Source organism: Rhinoderma darwinii, chromosome 1, assembly GCF_050947455.1.
Source record: "Rhinoderma darwinii isolate aRhiDar2 chromosome 1, aRhiDar2.hap1, whole genome shotgun sequence".
Lineage (NCBI taxonomy): Eukaryota > Metazoa > Chordata > Amphibia > Anura > Rhinodermatidae > Rhinoderma > Rhinoderma darwinii.
In genome coordinates, this window is record NC_134687.1 from 171,753,606 (window position 1) to 171,773,050 (window position 19,445).

Below are 19,445 nucleotides of genomic sequence, written 5' to 3' on the forward strand. Positions count from 1 at the left end.
AGGTCTGGACCGGAGGGAGAACAGAACTAGAATCTGAGACGTCACCGGTGAGTCACTTAAAGAGGCTCTGTCACCAGATTTTGCAACCCCTAACTGCTATTGCAGCAGATAGGCGCTGCAATGTAGATTACAGTAACGTTTTTATTTTAAAAAAACGAGCATTTTTGGCCAAGTTATGACCATTTTTGTAGTTATGCAAATGAGGCTTGCAAAAGTCCAAGTGGGTGTGTTTAAAAGTACAAGTCCAAGTGGGTGTGTATTATGTGCGTACATCGGGGCGTTTTTAATACTTTCACTAGCTGGGCGCTCTGATGAGAAGTAACATCCTCTTCTCTTCAGAACGCCCAGCTTGTGACAGTGCAGATCTGTGACGTCACTCACAGGTCCTGCATCGTGACGGCCACATCGGCACCAGAGGCTACAGCTGATTCTGCAGCAGCATCAGCGTTTGCAGGTAAGTCGATCTTACCTGCAAACGCTGATGCTGCTGCAGAATCAGCTGTAGCCTCTGGTGCCGATGTGGCCGTCACGATGCAGGACCTGTGAGTGACGTCACAGGTCTGCACTGTCAGAAGCTGGGCGTTCTGAAGAGAAGAGGATGTTACTTCTCTTCACAGCGCCCAGCTAGTACAAGTATTAAAAACGCCCCGATGTACGCACATAATACACACCCACTTGGACTTGTACTTTTAAACACACCCACTTGGACTTTTGCAAGAATCATTTGCATAACTACAAAAATGGTCATAACTTGGCCAAAAATGCTCGTTTTTTTAAAAATAAAAACGTTACTGTAATCTACATTGCAGCGCCTATCTGCTGCAATAGCAGATAGGGGTTGCAAAATCTGGTGACAGAGCCTCTTTAATGTAAATGTTTATTCTGCCTCTAATCAGCACTGTAGTCACTGTATGATCTGCAGCGAGATGATTATGATAGGATTTATTTTTTGTGAAACAGCATCTCCCAGCATATCCTTATCATTGTTCGGGCCATGCTGGGAGCTGTAGTTTTACGCCGTACATACCTATACGGCAGGGGTTGCACTAAATTGAGCTGTATTTGTGCTGGTGCTGTATGTATGTACTGAGCTTGGTTCTGGTGTTGTGTATAGAACCATATTGCTTGTAAAATGTACAAATGTTTTCATGCTCGCGTTACATAAAAAGAAATGACACGTCGATTGTTAGAGAAAACAAACACGGTGAGGAGGAAGGAGATGTCGGGAAAGAGGTTGGGGGGGGCGCCAAACTGACTCTTTGCCCAGGGTGCTGGAGAACCTAGCTACACCTCTGGTGTGTGACACGTGTATGGTGTATGGTACACTATTATATTTAGTGGCATAGTATGTGGTATAATGAGAACTTTATCTTTGTTTATAGGTGTAGAAATGTAGGAAAAATGAGAATCTGAAGACATCTGAGCGGCAAACTGCAGAAATGGGCTGTGACCGGGAGAAGTTATCATAGATGTCTGGACCAGATGGAGAAAAAAACTAGAATCTGAGACGTCACCGGTGAGTCACTTAATGTAAATGTTTATTCTGCCTCTAATCAGTAATGTAGTCACTGTAAGATCTGCAGCGAGATGATGAGTGGTGTGATTATGATATGATTTTTTTTTTTGTGAAACAGCATCTCCCAGCATGTCCTTACCATTGTCCGGGCCATGCTGGGAGCTGGAAACAATTTAGTGTGAATCTATCTGTCAGGGGTTGCACTAAATTGAGCTGTATTTGTGCTGGTGCCGTATATATGTACTGAGCTTGGTTCTGGGGCTGTATTTATGTACTGAGCACTATTCTGTTGTTGTGTATAGAACTATATTGCTTGTAAAATGTACAAATGTTTTTATGCTTGAGTTACATAAAAAGAAATGTGGAAAAGAAATGACACGTTGATTGGTAGAGAAAACAAACATGGAGAGGGGGAAATAGATTTCGGGAAAGAGGTTGGGGGGGGGGGGCGCCAAACTGAATCTTTGCCCCGGGTGCTGGAGAACCTAGCTACGCCTCTGGCTTGGCTGAGAGGGGGTCCTGTGCATTTGACACACAGAATTCACCTAATATTGATCACATCTAACAACTTAGATGCAAGTGATATTAGGTGGACCCTATGTCAGAGACACACAGCGTCCGCTCTCCGCCGAGCCTTTGGCTGAGAGAGAAAAATACAGCTTTTTAAATATACAGGATACATAGACGCTGTATCATAAAAAGTAAAACATTTTTTAATAAAAGCCAATTTAAAAAGTTCCCAAAATCACAAAAACATTGATTTAATAAAAAAAAAAAACATTCAAAGGCGTACATGGCCTTTAATGATGATGAAAATAATTTAAAGTTTTGAGTATTCGAAGCGAAGTTGTGCTAGTTTCTCAATGGATAGTATTGTATCTTTTCCTTTATTATTTGATAGGATATTGTTGTTTTTTTTGTACAGGAGTTACATAGATAACATGTGGAAGCAAGAGTAAATAGGTCAATAAATAGTATTGATTATATCATGATGGGGATAAGCAAAGTCTATGCATGTCTAACTGTAGCCTAAAACTGGATTTGGCCAGAGTTAAATAACCGAACTTACCTTCAAAATCGCAATTACCTGATTGGCACCTGTGCACGGCCGGGGACCGTCATTCCTACTCACCCCTCGCCGGCCGCGACCATTGACTTGTGAGTGCTGGTCGGGATCTACTCCCTAGGAGACGTCAGGACTCACTTCTGCTCCGCTCTGCAGCCTCCCGTAGTGTGCGTGCTCGTGCCCGACCTTAAAAGGCCAGCGTGCGCACATGCAAAAATATGGTTTATTGGCCATAATCACCATGAACTATAAAAAGGGGTTTGCCCTTTCACTCCTTGCCTGAGCATTGTTGTAGTTTTCCTATGTTCGTATTGCAAATGGTCCCTTAGTCTTGTTGTGTCGCCTGCGGTTATACGCCACGTCTGGTGTCATCTGCCATCCCTGGTATCATCCGGCATATCTGGCGCAACCTGCGATGCCTGCGTTTATACGCCACGTCTGGTGTCATCTGTCCTCCCTGGTATCATCCGCCACGTCGGCCGCAGACTGCCACGCCTGCTGGTATACACCATGTCTGCTGTCATCTGCCACTCCTGGTACCATCCGCCACGTCTCGTGCAATCTGACACTTCTAGCCCAATCCGTGCTAGAGCCCCTGCCACCGTCTGGACTATCTCAGGTACCCAGAGGCGTAACTGACGCTGTAGCAGCCATAGCGGCTGCTACGGGGCCCGCATCATGAGGGGGCCCATGCCGCCCACCGGCACGGGTCCCCCCTCCCATGGCCGGAGGCTCCGTAAGCAGCCACTATGGCTGCTACAGCGCGACGCCACTGAAAGGGTTGTTCCTACAAAAGACATGCACGCCCAGCGATAAGGAGAACAGGGGACCGAAAGTCCCTCGAAGTGCTCCATGACAGATCTCTGACTTCCGGAGTCTATCGGCAGCTCCATAGAAATGAATTGTGCACCGGTCGCGCTTGTGCGCATGCGTGACCAGCGCTCCTTTCATTTTTATTGAACTGCGCAGACCCCGAAACTGTGAGGTTTGTCAAGGAAGAACTTCAGGGGACTTTCGGTCCCCCGTTCTCCTTATCGCTGCCAGCGATCACACATGTATCCCCTATCCTGTGGATAGGGGTTGCATGTCTTCTGTAGGACAAACTATAGGCTGGTTTTTTTGGGGGTGGGGGGTTGGGGGCTGCATGGCGTTACCTACAGGGGGGTTTAGGGCTGTATGGCGCTATCTCAAGGGGGGGTTTGGGGCTGTATGACGTTATCTACAGGGGGAGGGCTGTATGGCATTATCTACAGGGGGAGGGCAGTATGGTGTTATCTACAGGGGGAGGGCTGTCTGGCGTTATCTACAGGGGGAGGGCTGTCTGGCGTTATCTACAGGGGGAGACCTGTATGGCGTTATCTACAGGGGGAGGGCAGTATTGCGTTATCTACAGGGGGGACTGTCTGGCGTTATCTACAGGGGGGACTGTCTGGCGTTATCTACAGGGGGAGGGCTGTATGGCGTTATCTACAGGGGGAGGGCTGTATGGCGTTATCTACAGGGGGAGGGCTGTATGGCGTTATCTACAGGGGGAGGGCTGTATGGCGTTATCTACAGTTGGAGGGCTGTATGGCGTTATCTACAGTTGGAGGGCTGTATGGCGTTATCTACAGGGGGAGGGCTGTATGGCGTTATCTACAGGGGAGGGCTGTATGGCGTTATCTACAGGGGGGGCTGTATGCCGTTATCTACAGGGGGAGGGCTGTATGCCATTATCTACAGGGGGGGCTGTATGCCATTATCTACAGGGGGGGCTGTATGCCATTATCTACAGGGGGAGGGCTGTATGGCATTATCTACAGGGTGAGGGCTGTATGGCGTTATCTACAAGGGGGGCTGTATGATGTTATCTACAGGGGGCTATATGGTGCTATCTATAGGGGGCGCTGTGTGGCAGAATCTATAGGGAGGCACTATCTACAATGGGGTGTTGTGTGATACCCAGGGGAGCGGGGGCCCCAGTCAAAAGTTTGCTATGGGGCCCAGTCTATCCTAGTTACGCTCCTGCAGGTACCCTTGTGCTATGTACTTGTATGGACTTTGCATAGACTGTGACTTGGCCAGCTGTCTCTCCACTATGGCAGAGCGGCCTAGTAGGTCCACATACCAACAGATCGAGACAGCACCATTTCGAAGATCATATGCCGTCTTCCGTCTAGGCCACCGCTGAAGCCTTAGCAAGCCATAACAACCTGCCATCCGAGCAGTGACCATGGATATTGTGTCTATTACATGTAAAAACAGTGTGATCTTTGTTACAGGAATCTATGGCGAAGGAAGCCCTCAGAAAATGAAACGGGAGGATTTGAGTGGAAATCTGCATGCTGCAATATATTGTGTTATTAGATTACGGAAAAATGGCTTTGCTAGTAGAGTGAGGCTAAAGTTAAAGGGACTGTTGTTGATATATGGACATGTCAGAATATTACATTGGTGCAGTTCACCTCTTCTTAAAAAGAAGAACCATGGTTGCTCTATTAAGCACCGAAACCCCATCAGCTTTGCTCAGCAATTCTTCTGAATATCAATGAAAAGTATCAATTTAATTTAAACAATAAAATAAAAGCATGGGAAAATATTGAGGGGCGCTACACTTCTTCACATAGAATAAAAAAAATGCTAACATTATTTTTGCATACTCTGTGTAAACAAAAAAGCATCCTCAAAAAAACAAATGTGAACCTTGCCTAAACTACAGCTTTACACAGCATCTATGGTTACTATTGATATTAGTAATACTAAAAAAAACACACTTTAGCAATTTTAATGAGGAATTCCATCTAAAACCAAAATGACGAAGGGGTCATATCATTTGCCAAATACTGCACAATTGTGAGGTCGTTTTCAGAGGGTAGTAAAGGTAATTAGCAGTTAAATGTGGTTGATCGTTCATAATTCCCAATATTATACAATAAATATGTAATTAAGAACATTAAAATATTTAAAGATGGATTCTAACAGCATCTATCTATAAATCTTATGTAAATGAAAATTTATAAAATACAATTGTTTGTATTTTATTTCCTACCTTACTATAGTCGTCCCATCTATTTTGGCTTAAGTGTAACAGTGCCTTTAAGAAATGTATTGAATTGACATTCTGTTTATATAGCCAGGGTTGTGTGCTGATATAGAAAACAGTGAAGTATGGAAAGACATAGAAAGTATACACTGTATGAAATGAAAGGTATACAATTCAAACACAGCTAGACTACACATTATGTAGTAATTTATCTAGTAGACATCAACTTGTTGCAGTACAGAGAATAACAGTCTTATGTGAATGTTTTCTGAGGTCTAAGATTTGAATTTGACCAGCATCATAAACAAAATGTCACTTATAATAGATCTATAGAAATCTGCCAGCTGTATGTGTAAAATGTATTTTTACTGTTGTATTAATTAAATAAAACACAATATTAACCAGTGAATTACAAATCTTTTAAGGGCTGACATTTTTTTTTAATAAACAGAACTCACTAGAAAAGGGGGACCTGTTTTATGTCATAACCCATTAGCCCCTTGACAAATCATTTTCTAAATGTTTGTTATTAAAAAAAATGCAAACATACCTCCAGTAAAAGAGGTAAACCAAAATCAGAATGCGAGATCTGTCTGTTTATGGTGAGATCTCGCGTTCTGTCTTAAAGAGTGCTAACTGCTGTATTAATCCTTACTGATTAATAAGTCCTATATTTATATGGCTACCGTGGATCTAAAAAGCCTACACACCCCTGTTAAAATGCCAGGTTTTGTCGTGTCAAAAAATCAGTCCAAGATGAATCATTTCAGCACTTATACACCTTTAATGTGACCCATAATGTGTACAATTCCATTGAAAAACAAAGTGAAATCATTTAGAGGGGAAAAATAAAAATAACAAAACTACAATAATGTGGTTGCAGAAGTGTGAACAACTTCTTATAATTGGGGATGTGGTTGTGTTCAGAATTAGCCAATCACATTTAAACTCATGTTAAATAGTAGTCAATACACCGCTGCCAAGTGATTCTGAGTAACCACATACAAAGTTCAGCAGTTCTATTAGGATTTTCCTGACATTTTCTTTGTTGCATGTGACAGCAAAAGCCATGGTCTGTAAAGAGCTTAAACACTTCAAAGGGATCTGATTGTTGAAAGGCATCAGTCAGGAGAAGGGTACCAAAGAATTTCCAAGGCATTAGATATACCATGGAACACAGTGAAGACGGTAATCAAGAAGTGGATTAAATTTGGCACAACAGTAACATGACCAAGAAATGGACGTCCCTCAAAACTTGATGAAAAGACAAGACGAAATTTGGTCCAGAAGGCTACCAATAGGCCTACAGCAATATTATAGGAGCTGCAGGATTTTCTGGCAGGTACTGGTAGTGTAGTGCATGTGACAAGAATCTCCCGTATTCATCATATGTCTGGGCTGTGGGGTAGTGTGGCAAGATGGAAGCCTTTTCTAACAAAGAAAATCATCCAAGCCAGGCTATGTTTTGCAAAGACCTACATCAAGTCTGCAAAAAGCATCTTGGAAAACGTGTTATGGTCTGATGAGACCAAGGTTGAACTTTTTGGCCATAATTCCAAAAGGTATATTTGGTGCAAAGCCAACTGTAAAGGATCTGCCAGACACAGCTTCTGTGTCGACGCCCGTGATTAATTAGTCTGCATCTGCTCCTAGGTCTGATAGAGTGACTCCATCTGCTACCACTCAGGCTGGTAGGCTGAGGAGTGGGAGAACCTATCACAGCCTGACCAGACGGAGCTAGCTATGTCTATTTATACCTTCATTTCCTGTTCTTCCTTGCCTGTGATTCTGTCTAGTTTCCTGGCTCTGTTGTTCCTGCTAGTACTATTGACCTCTGCTTCAAATTGACCCTGGCTTTACTGACTACTCTCCTGCTCTGCGTTTGGTACCTCGTACACTCCTGGTTTGACTCGGCTCGTTCACTACTCTTGTTGCTCACGGTGTTGCCGTGGGCAACTGCCCCATTTCCCGTAGCTTCTGCGTACCCTTGTCTGTTTGTCTCTCGTGCATGTATTGAGCGTAGGGACCGTTGCCCAGTTGTACGCCGTCGCCTAGGACGGGTCGTGCAAGTAGGCAGGGACTGAGTGGCGGGTAGATTAGGGCTCACCTGTCTGTCTCCTTACCCCGTCATTACACCAACCCTGCACATCACCAAAAGAACACCATACCCACAGTGAAGCATGGTAGAGGCAGCATTATGCTTTGGGGCTGTTTTTCTGCAGCTGGAAGTAGGGCTTTAGTCAAGGTGGAGGGAATTATGAACAATTTCAAATATCAGGCAATATTGCCACAAAACCTACAGACCTCTGCTAAAAAGCTGAAGATGAAGAGGGATTTCACCTTCAGCACGACATCGACCCAAAACATAACTCCAAATCAACAAAAGAATGGCTTCAGCAGAAGAAGATCAAAGTTTCGGAATGACCCAGCCAGAGTCCAGACCTGAATCCCATAGAAAATCTGTGGGGTAACCTGAAGAGGGCTGTACAAAGGAGCAGTGTTCCCTATAGTGTGCGTGTAAAGGATCTGCTAGGCACTACGTCTGTGGATACTCCCAGGATTAATCAGTCGACACCTGAGGCCAGACCTCTTAGACTGACACCGGCTCCCACCAATCAGGGTGGCAGGCTCAGGAGTGGGAGAGCCTATCGCGGCCTGGTCAGTCGGAGTTAGCTCCGCCCCCTGTCCATTTATACCTGCCGTTTTCTCTTCCTCATTGCTTGTTATTCTTCTTGGATTCCTGGCCCCACTGCTGCCTTGCTCCAGCCTGCTTCTGCCGTGCTTCTGCCTTGCTTCAGTTCCCGCTTATCCTGCTTCGCTCTGCCCCTGGCTTGCTTCCTGCTCCGTGCTCTGCGTTTGTATACTCCACTACATCCTGATCCTGACTAGCTCGTTCACCACTCCGTTTCCTCACGGTGTTCCGTGGGCTACTGCCCCTTCCCTTGCTTGTTCCCTGTTTGTATCCCCTTGCACTTAGTCAGCGTAGGGACCGCCGCCAAGTTGTACCCCGTCGCCTAGGGCGGGTCGTTGCAAGTAGGCAGGGACAGGGCGGTGGGTAGATTAGGGCTCACTTGTTCCCTTTACCTTCTTCCTGCCATAACAGTGCGCAGCTATGCTGCCGCGCACCTTCCCCTGTCCGCCCGCTCACTAAACTTTAAAGCCCGCGCACTGTCACGGGCGGCGGGCAGATGCAGTGGCATCACTAGCACCGGAGGGGGCTCCGGTGCTAGCGACAGCCACATTCACTTGTATGTGCGTCCTCAGGAAGCACATTCAAATGAACACTAAAGGCTGCAGGTCACGTTAGGCCTGTAGCCTGTAAGGCGCTGGGAATCGCGCAGGCCGGCGTGATGACAACACATCATCACACCGGTCTGCGCATGCGTCCCGCCCAAGAGGCAGTGTAGCGCCATGTCTGTCGCGGGAACGGGGCAAGGTAAGTCCAATCTTTTTTTTTTTTTTTTAAGGAACTGTGGGCCAGTATATACAGGGGGAGGGGGGCTGTGTAGTGCTATATACAAGGGGAGGAGCGGGGCTGTGTAGCGCTATATACAGGAGGAGCGGGTCTGTGTAGCGCTATGTACAGGAGGAGGGGGCTGTGTAGCGCTATATGTAAGGGGAGGAGGGGGCTGTGTAGCGCTATATGCAAGGGAAGGAGGGGGGGCTGTGTAGCGCTATATACAAGGGGAGGAGGGGGCTGTGTAGTGCTATATACAAGGGGGAGGAGGGGGGCTGTGTAGCCCTATATACAAGGGGGAGGTGGGGGGCTGTTTAGCACTATATATATATAAGGGGAGGAGGGGGGCTGTGTAGAGCTATATACAAGGGGAGAGGGGCTGTGTAGCACTATATGCAGGGGGGATTGCTGGATAGCACTATATACAAGGGGAGGGAGGCTGTGTAGCACTATATCCACAAGGGGAAGAGGGGGGCTGTGTAGCACTATATACAAGGGGAGGTGGGCTGTGTAGCACTACATACACAAGGGGAATAGGGGGGCTGTGTAGCGCTATATACAATGGGAGAGGGGGGCTGTGTAGTGCTATATACAAGGGGAGAGGGGGGCTGTGTAGCGCTATATACAGGGGAGGGGGCTGTGTAGCGCTATATACAAGGGGAGAGGGGGGCTGTGTAGCACTATATACAGGGGGGAATTGCTGTGTAGCACTATATACAGGGGGGCTGTGTGGCACTATCTACAGGGGGCTGTGTGGCACTATCTACAGGGGTCTGTGTGGCACTATCTACAGGGGGGGTCTGTGTGGCACTATCTACAGGGGGGTCTGTGTGGCACTATCTACAGGGGGGGTCTGTGTGGCACTATCTACAGGGGGGTCTGTGTGGCAATATCTACAGGGGGTCTGTGTGCGTCGCTATCTATAGGGGCAGTGGTGTAATGAAGGATTCTTTCATTGATACCTATAATTGGTGTTTATAACGGTCTATTTTACTGCTGAACTTGTAATATTATAGTATTTAAAAAAGTAATTTAAAACTAATTTAAAATAAGTTTTCTTATTCTCTTATTTAGTCGCTATATTAGCGTTTACTGGGGGTATTACTTTTGGTCATCAGATCGCCCACGATTGATGGAAACTTGTCCTGCTCCCTAACTGCCCAGCTCAGGAGCTGCCAAGACTTAGAGGGAACATTGCACAGGAGATACCCTCGCAATCTGACAGATTTGGAGCACTTTTGCAAGGATGAGTGGGCAACAATTGCCAAGTCAAAATGTGCCATGCTGATAGACTACTACCCAAAAAGACTGAATGCTGTCATAACGTCAAAGGGTAATTCAACAAAGTATCAGTTTAAGGCCTTATTCACATGAGCGTATTTCACGTCCGTGTTACGCGCGTTAAAACAACGGACATCACACGGACCTATGCAATTCAATGGGGCCATTCAGACATTCAGTGTTTTTCATGCAGTGTGTGTCCGCTGCGTGAAACTCACTGCATGTCCTATACTTGTGCGTTTTTTTGCACATCACGCACCCATTGAAGTCAATGTTTGCGTGAAAATCATGGACAGCACACGGACGCACATCCATGTGCATTGCATTTTTCATGCAACACTTGCTAAAGAAATGATGAGGAAAAAAATAAAACACCTCCTTGGTCATTAACGCACAAAATGGCCTAGTCATTAAGTGGTTAAATAAAATTCTGCCGGTTTTTGTATTAGCTTCAACAGCATGGCCTAAATGATAATACTAAAAACAATTTTGAAGTAAAGTGCCTTGCAAAAGTATCCATCCCCTTGGTGCTTTTCTTGTTTTGTTGCATTACACCCTTAAATTAAAATAGATTTTTTTTGGGGTGTGTATTATTTGATTTACACAACATGCTTACCACTTTAAGGCTGAATTCACACGACCATGTTACGTCCGTAATGAACGGAACGTATTTCGGCCGCTAATCCCGGACCGAACACACTGCAGGGAGCCGGGCTCCTAGCATCATAGTTATGTACGACGCTAGGAGTCCCTGTCTCCGTGGAACTACTGTCCCGTACTGAAAACCTGATTACAGTACGGGACAGTTGTCCTGCAGCGCGGCAGGGACTCCTAGCGTCGTACATAACTCTGATGCTAGGAGCCCGGCTCCCTGCACTGTGTTCGGTCCGGGATTAGCGGCCGAAATACGTTCCGTCCATTACGGACGTAACATGGTCGTGTGAATTCAGCCTTAAAGTGGTAAGCATGTTGTGTAAATCAAATAATACACACCCCAAAAAAAAAATCTATTTTAATTTAAGGGTGTAATGCAACAAAACAAGAAACGCACCAAGGGGATGGATACTTTTGCAAGGCACTTTACTTCAAAATTGTTTTTAGTATTATCATTTAGGCCATGCTCACACAGCATATTTCCAGGAGTATTTTGGAGAGTAAAACGCTTGTATTATGTTCCAAAATACACTTGAAATATGCCTGCAAACGGCTTGCTATTGCTTTTTTTTTTCATAATTTAGATTTTTATTGTAAAGTTTACAAACACACGAGAACAAGAATAAAGTGCGTGAATACATTCGTAATCGATCAGAACAAAACACATCAAATCAAAACAAATCCTATCATATAGATAGAAGCAAACGCTTATGTACATCAATATCCTTGTTACTCCAGGGCAGTTGTCACCAGCATTTAGAAAAATATACAGTCGGGCACTTGGCACATGAGGAAGAGAATGCCTCTCTATATTTGCAAGGCACATATTCCCTGACTTGACACACATTATGAAAAGTGACCTTGCTATTGATTTCAAAGGGAAACATGCTGTGTAGTTCATACGAGGTGTATTTTTATGCTGCTGCATTAAAAAACGCCTCGTAAAAATACGTAACAAATAAGTGATGTCACTTCTTGAAGTGTCTTACAAGCTGATTTTTCCCATTTCCCATTGACACTTTAAAAAACGCTACGAAAATACGCCCCAGAATACACTTTAAAAAGGTTTGCAAAAAACAAATGCTCTGAAAATCAGCTCTAAAAACGTCTGGATTTCAGAGGCTGTTTCCGCTTGAAATGCAAAAGGCACTTAACAGCTCCGTGTGTCAGCCCCGTATGATGCGCGGCTGCGTGATTTTCGCGCAGCCGCCATCATTATGACACTCTGTTTGTATGTTTGTAAACAGAAAAGCACGTGGTGCTTTTCTGTTTTCATTCATACTTTTCACAGCTGTTGCGCGAATCACGCATGTCCCACGGAAGTGCTTCCGTGTGGCATGCGTGATTTTCACGCACCGATTGACTTCAATGAGTGCGTGATGCGCGAAATACGCACAAAGAACGGACATGTGCAGGTCACTTTTTGGGACGTTTTTGGAACCGTTTTTCATAGACTCTTGAAAGCAGCTCCAAAAGCGGCCTTAAAAAAACGCAACGAAAAATGCGAGTGGCTGAAAAAAATTCTGAAAATCAGGAGCTGTTTTCCCTTGAAAACAGCTCTGTATTTTCAGATGTTTTTGAGTTTGCGTGTGAACATACCCTAAAAGAACACAAGAGACGCTGAAGACCATAATGACCTCTCCATTCCTTGAACTCATTTGCTGATCTTGGTCATGGGAGGTGGGGCCCCATTTTATTTTTAGCTATAGGGGCAATTAATTACTAGTTACAAATCTGGTCAGCAGTGTTTTTGTAGATCAAGGACATTTTCATATCCATTACTGACTGACACGCTTTTAAACCTACCATGTTTTTTGTATTAACTCGACACATTGATATGCTATAAAATAAACATCTGTGATGTTTTTCATGAGAACACATATTCAGGCACATTTGTCTAATAAGGTTTGCTCTTCAAAAATAAATTATTTTGACCATAGTCAAAACACCAGTGCAGTTCCAACAGTTTCCTTCCTGAATAGGATTGCTTCTTTTTATGCATGATTAAAGGAAGCGTAAAATGAAACGTGTTAACTAGAGTATAGATCACACTTGCTCATACTTTGTATTCCTAAGGTCATTGTATTTCTAAGAAAAGACATTTGTTCCTATGTATTTAGTTTTAAAAAATATAGCTAAAAAAAATAATAGTTTATAAAATAGTTTATATGTTAAAATGTAAAATGGTTTACCCAAACATAAGCAATGGAAAGAGCATGCTGCGGAGGGAAAAATCTGCACCGCAGCCTAATTTCCGCAAAGTAATTTTCTGCAACGTCTGAACTAACTTTCCTAAAAATGTATAGAAAGAAATGAATAAAACAGCTGCTACAGAATTCGGATATGTTCACACGATAGCAGGCATTTACGGCTGAAATGACAGCCTGTTTTCAGAAGAAAACAGCTGCGTCGTTTCAGCCGTAAATGCTCCTCCTCGTAATATACGAGGCGTATGTGACGCTCGTATATCTTGAGCTGCTCTTCATTGAGTTCAATGAAGAACAGCTCAAATTACGTTGCAAAGAAGTGCCCTGCACTTCTTTGCCGAGGCAGTAAATTTACGCGTCGTCGTTTGACAGCTGTCAAACGACGACGCGTAAATTACAGGTCATCTGCACAATATGTCAGCAAACCCATTCAAATGAATGGGCAGATGTTTGCCGACGTATTGTAGCCCTATTTTCAGACGTAAAACGAGGCATAATACGCCTCGTTTACGTCTGAAAATAGGTCGTGTGAACCCAGCCTTCCACTGCAGACTGTCCCCAGCGGAATTCCACAGCAATTCTGCCACGTCTGAACGTGCCCTTAGATTAGCAGACGTGTTTGAGAAGTTAGTGTCCATTAACTGGTTGCCGACACAGGACGAGTATGCTCACGAATTCACACGACCATGTTACGTCCGTAATGGACGGAACGTATTTCGGCCGCTAATCCCGGACCGAACACACTGCAGGGAGCCGGGCTCCTAGCATCATAGTTATGTACGACGCTAGGAGTCCCTGTCTCCGTGGAACTACTGTCCCGTACTGAAAACCTGATTACAGTACGGGACAGTTGTCCTGCAGCGAGGCAGGGACTCCTAGCGTCGTACATAACTCTGATGCTAGGAGCCCGGCTCCCTGCACTGTGTTCGGTCCGGGATTAGCGGCCGAAATACGTTCCGTCCATTACGGACGTAACATGGTCGTGTGAATTCAGCCTTAAAGTGGTAAGCATGTTGTGTAAATCAAATAATACACACCCCAAAAAAAAAATCTATTTTAATTTAAGGGTGTAATGCAACAAAACAAGAAACGCACCAAGGGGATGGATACTTTTGCAAGGCACTTTACTTCAAAATTGTTTTTAGTATTATCATTTAGGCCATGCTCACACAGCATATTTCCAGGAGTATTTTGGAGAGTAAAACGCTTGTATTATGTTCCAAAATACACTTGAAATATGCCTGCAAACGGCTTGCTATTGCTTTTTTTTTTCATAATTTAGATTTTTATTGTAAAGTTTACAAACACACGAGAACAAGAATAAAGTGCGTGAATACATTCGTAATCGATCAGAACAAAACACATCAAATCAAAACAAATCCTATCATATAGATAGAAGCAAACGCTTATGTACATCAATATCCTTGTTACTCCAGGGCAGTTGTCACCAGCATTTAGAAAAATATACAGTCGGGCACTTGGCACATGAGGAAGAGAATGCCTCTCTATATTTGCAAGGCACATATTCCCTGACTTGACACACATTATGAAAAGTGACCTTGCTATTGATTTCAAAGGGAAACATGCTGTGTAGTTCATACGAGGTGTATTTTTATGCTGCTGCATTAAAAAACGCCTCGTAAAAATACGTAACAAATAAGTGATGTCACTTCTTGAAGTGTCTTACAAGCTGATTTTTCCCATTTCCCATTGACACTTTAAAAAACGCTACGAAAATACGCCCCAGAATACACTTTAAAAAGGTTTGCAAAGAACAAATGCTCTGAAAATCAGCTCTAAAAACGTCTGGATTTCAGAGGCTGTTTCCGCTTGAAATCAGCCTAGTATTTTTCAGCCTGAACATATGCCATGTGAACATAGCCTAATTGTATTGACTTATCCTACATTTAGGCTGGATTCACACGAGCGTGTGCATTTTGCGCAAGCAAAAACACGGCGTTTTGCGTGTGCAAAAGGCACTTAACAGCTCCGTGTGTCAGCCCCGTATGATGCGCGGCTGCGTGATTTTCGCGCAGCCGCCATCATTATGACACTCTGTTTGTATGTTTGTAAACAGAAAAGCACGTGGTGCTTTTCTGTTTTTATTCATACTTTTCACTGCTGTTGCGCGAATCACGCATGTCCCACGGAAGTGCTTCCGTGTGGCATGCGTGATTTTCACGCACCGATTGACTTCAATGAGTGCGTGATGCGCGAAATACGCACAAAGAACGGACATGTGCAGGTCACTTTTTGGGACGTTTTTGGAACCGTTTTTCATAGACTCTTGAAAGCAGCTCCAAAAGCGGCCGTAAAAAACGCAACGAAAAATGCGAGTGGCTTAAAAAACTTCTGAAAATCAGGAGCTGTTTTCCCTTGAAAACAGCTCTGTATTTTCAGATGTTTTTGAGTTTGCGTGTGAACATACCCTAAAAGAACACAAGAGACGCTGAAGACCATAATGACCTCTCCATTTCTTGAACTCATTTGCTGATCTTGGTCATGGGAGGTGGGGCCCCATTTTATTTTTAGCTATAGGGGCAATTAATTACTAGTTACAAATCTGGTCAGCAGTGTTTTTGTAGATCAAGGACATTTTCATATCCATTACTGACTGACACGCTTTTAAACCTACCATGTTTTTTGTATTAACTCGACACATTGATATGCTATAAAATAAACATCTGTGATGTTTTTCATGAGAACACATATTCAGGCACATTTGTCTAATAAGGTTTGCTCTTCAAAAATAAATTATTTTGACCATAGTCAAAACACCAGTGCAGTTCCAACAGTTTCCTTCCTGAATAGGATTGCTTCTTTTTATGCACGATTAAAGGAAGCGTAAAATGAAACGTGTTAACTAGAGTATAGATCACACTTGCTCATACTTTGTATTCCTAAGGTCATTGTATTTCTAAGAAAAGACATTTGTTCCTATGTATTTAGTTTTAAAAAATATAGCTAAAAAAAATAATAGTTTATAAAATAGTTTATAAGTTAAAATGTAAAATGGTTTACGCAAACATAAGCAATGGAAAGAGCATGCTGCGGAGGGAAAAATCTGCACCGCAGCCTAATTTCCGCAAAGTAATTTTCTGCAACGTCTGAACTAACTTTCCTAAAAATGTATAGAAAGAAATGAATAAAACAGCTGCTACAGAATTCGGATATGTTCACACGATAGCAGGCATTTACGGCTGAAATGACAGCCTGTTTTCAGAAGAAAACAGCTGCGTCGTTTCAGCCGTAAATGCTCCTCCTCGTAATATACGAGGCGTCTGTGACGCTCGTATATCTTGAGCTGCTCTTCATTGAGTTCAATGAAGAACAGCTCAAATTACGTTGCAAAGAAGTGCCCTGCACTTCTTTGCCGAGGCAGTAAATTTACGCGTCGTCGTTTGACAGCTGTCAAACGACGACGCGTAAATTACAGGTCATCTGCACAATATGTCAGCAAACCCATTCAAATGAATGGGCAGATGTTTGCCGACGTATTGTAGCCCTATTTTCAGACGTAAAACGAGGCATAATACGCCTCGTTTACGTCTGAAAATAGGTCGTGTGAACCCAGCCTTCCACTGCAGACTGTCCACAGCGGAATTCCACAGCAATTCTGCCACGTCTGAACGTGCCCTTAGATTAGCAGACGTGTTTGAGAAGTTAGTGTCCATTAACTGGTTGCCGACACAGGACGAGTATGCTCGTCCTGAGCGGCGAGCACTTCGCGCATTAGGACGAGCATACTATTCCTCTGTGACAGCAGTCTCTGTCGTCTCTGTGTGTGCGATCGAGAGCGGGGCAAGAGCTGTAATACACAGCCACAGCCCTGCTCTGACAGCGGAAAGGAGAGAAACATCTTCTCTCTGCTGTTAACCCTTTGAACGCCGCGATGAAAACTGATCGCGGCGTTCAAAGAGGGGGGACTGCACATTGATCGCGTCACAGAAGATAACTGTGACGCGATCAAAGCCCACAACTCATATGGCCAGACAGCCCAGGGTCCAGTGAAGGACCCCAGGGCTGTCTGAACATATTTCCTGTTGTTAGGGCATACTGAGGTATGCCCTAACAACTGCCTGTGTACGATCAGTAACAGGCTAATGTATTGGCATATAGATATATGCCAGTACATTGCAGTTACAAAATGAAAATCAAAATGATAAATCCCTTTATGGGATTTAAAAAAAAAGTTAAATGAATGTAAAAAAAAAATAATGGTAAATAAATAAATAAAAAGTAAATAAAATACACAGAAACACACATTTTTTTATAATAAATAAACTTTTTAAAATATAAGTCCCAAAACATGAAATAATATAGACATATTTGGTATCGCCACGACCGTAACAACCTGTACAACAAATGTATAACATTATTTATGATGATCAGTGTATGGTGTAAAAAGAAAAATATTAAAACTGCTGCGCAACTGCTTTTTTTCTGCATTTTAATCTAATTAAAAATTTATAGAAATTAAACGATAATGTATTTGTACCAAAAAATGGTACGTACATAAAGTACAACTCGTCCCGCAAAAAACAAAGTCTCATACAACTACGTCGTACAAAAAATAAAAGAGTTATGAGCATCGGGATGCAAAGAGGGAAATGTAAAAAAAATTGCTCTGTCCTCAAGGCCAAAATTGGCCGTGTCCTTAAGGGGTTAATTGTAACCAATATGTAGCATAAGAATGTCCCATCTAACCTTCGAACAAAAAGCAATGGAAATAAATGGTAATATATGCATTTATAATTGAGGCTAGTGCTACACGGCTATATGTGTCGCTCGACATTATATCGCATAAGCGTTGCATGACAAAAAAATACGCAATTTGATGTTTGACTTTTTTTGGGCGTGATTTGTATGTATTTTGTTTTCCATGACCTGCTAAAGAACTGTGGTATTCAGATTACATGGGAGTCTCAGTTGCACACAATTTATATTGCTGTCTTTGGAACGTATGTTGCGTGCGATTTGCAACCTGCAACTTGAAATCCAGCAAGTTTAGACCTTATACGACGGTCGTGTCGCAGACGTGCTAGGTCATATTACAACACCACCACGTAGACAATAATTAGTTGCGATATCTCAAGCGACATGGCGATTCTCTTGTCGCGTGACGCGTCGACGTGAGGTCAGTAGCACTTTTATCCCTTGTAGACACCACACTCACACAATCACAAATGCTCCACCCCTAGTAAACTCTACCACATATAACATATAGGGATTTGATACAGTATATCCCCGGATAGCGTTTATTTATTTATTTATTTATTTTAAATGTTGGCAGCCATTTATTAATGACTTTCCAAAATGTCACAAACCACATCTATGTTTTTCTGGATTTACAATCTTCAATTATATTATTACTGGGACAGAAATATTTACATTTCCATTCAAGTAACTACTGACGGTAGTTAAATGTATTATATCATGATGAACGTTTCCTTGCTATGTCTGGACCTGAATTTAAAAACCAGGCTTTTGGATTGCTGAGATGTGACCTAATGCAGAAAATAATATCTTCCTTTCGGCAGGTTCTTAATTTTCAGATTTATACTTGAACACTTGTATAGTTGTATAATTGTTCTACGTTTAATGTTAAAGAGGCTCTGTCACCAGATTTTGCAACCCCTATCTGCTATTGCAGCAGATAGGCGCTGCAATGTAGATTACAGTAACGTTTTTTTTTTTAAAAACGAGCATTTTTGGCCAAGTTATGACCATTTTTGTAATTATGCAAATGAGGCTTGCAAAAGTCCAAGTGGGTGTGTTTAAAAGTACAAGTCCAAGTGGGTGTGTATTATGTGCGTACATCGGGGCGTTTTTAATACTTTTACTAGCTGGGCGTTCTGATGAGAAGTAACATCCTCTTCTCTTCAGAACGCCCAGCTTCTGACAGTGCAGATCTGTGACGTCACTCACAGGTCCTGCATCGTGACGGCCACATCGGCAGCAGAGGCTACAGTTGATTCTGCAGCAGCATCAGCGTTTGCAGGTAAGATCGACTTACCTGCAAACGCTGATGCTGCTGCAGAATCAACTGTAGCCTCTGGTGCCGATGTGGCCGTCACGATGCAGGACCTGTGAGTGACGTCACAGATCTGCACTGTCACAAGCTGGGCGTTCTGAAGAGAAGTGGATGATACTTCTCATCAGAGCGCCCAGCTAGTGAAAGTATTAAAAACGCCCCGATGTACGCACATAATACACACCCACTTGGACTTGTACTTTTAAAC